This window comes from Octopus bimaculoides, chromosome 1 (genome assembly GCF_001194135.2).
Source record: "Octopus bimaculoides isolate UCB-OBI-ISO-001 chromosome 1, ASM119413v2, whole genome shotgun sequence".
NCBI classification, from domain to species: domain Eukaryota; kingdom Metazoa; phylum Mollusca; class Cephalopoda; order Octopoda; family Octopodidae; genus Octopus; species Octopus bimaculoides.
Genome location: NC_068981.1, coordinates 182,034,584 through 182,035,319, shown reverse-complemented (window position 1 = coordinate 182,035,319; position 736 = coordinate 182,034,584). Strand labels below are relative to the sequence as shown.

Genomic DNA, 736 nt, shown 5'->3' with positions numbered 1-736 from the left:
TATATATATATATATATATATATATATATATATTCCACTAATATTCGTATACATACATGTATGTATGGAGGTACTTATGTGTCTATGTATGTATGTACGGAAGTATGTGTGTACATACGGAATCTGGAGGACATCAGTGCAGCATAAGACGGTATTTAACTTGATGCTGTAGTTTAGTAGGCCAAATAAAACATGTTGAACTCATCTTTATCAAAAAATAAACATACACTACAGACATATACATATATACAAACATCAGCGCTTCCTCCTGGGACAGTTCATATGAAGATACCAGAATCATTGCTGATAATAATCGTATGCTAAAAGATCCACATTAACATTAAAATCGGTTTGGGGTCACAAAGTATGTACTTAGAACCTTTCTATGATTTTCTATAAATTTCCAATCAAAAGTTCCGATTTTCTATTTTTGTCTCCATCTCTCCCTAGAGTAGTCCAGCTCAATCACCTCCCGTGGTCTTTCGCTCTCTAGTTTTAGCAAGATATAAGAATCAAAGCACAACAGAGAACGATAATCACTTATATAATATACATACATACGTGTGTGTTTGTGTGTGTGTGCCTGGGTAGGCTACTACTATAGCTCTTGGTTGACCAATACCCTATGAGTGAATTTAATAGACACTGTGTAAGCCCTTTGTATATATATATATATATATGTGTGTGTGTGTGTGTGTGTGTGTGTGTGTGTGTGTGTGTGTGTGTGTGTGTGTGT

At 34.8% G+C, this 736-nt stretch overlaps 1 protein-coding gene across 1 annotated transcript in view; it reads left to right on the top strand.

Annotated features, from left to right (window-relative positions):
- Positions 1–736, top strand: part of LOC106872721 (lateral signaling target protein 2 homolog) — a 188,997-nt gene that overhangs the window by 27,560 nt on the left and 160,701 nt on the right. The window lies entirely within an intron of this gene.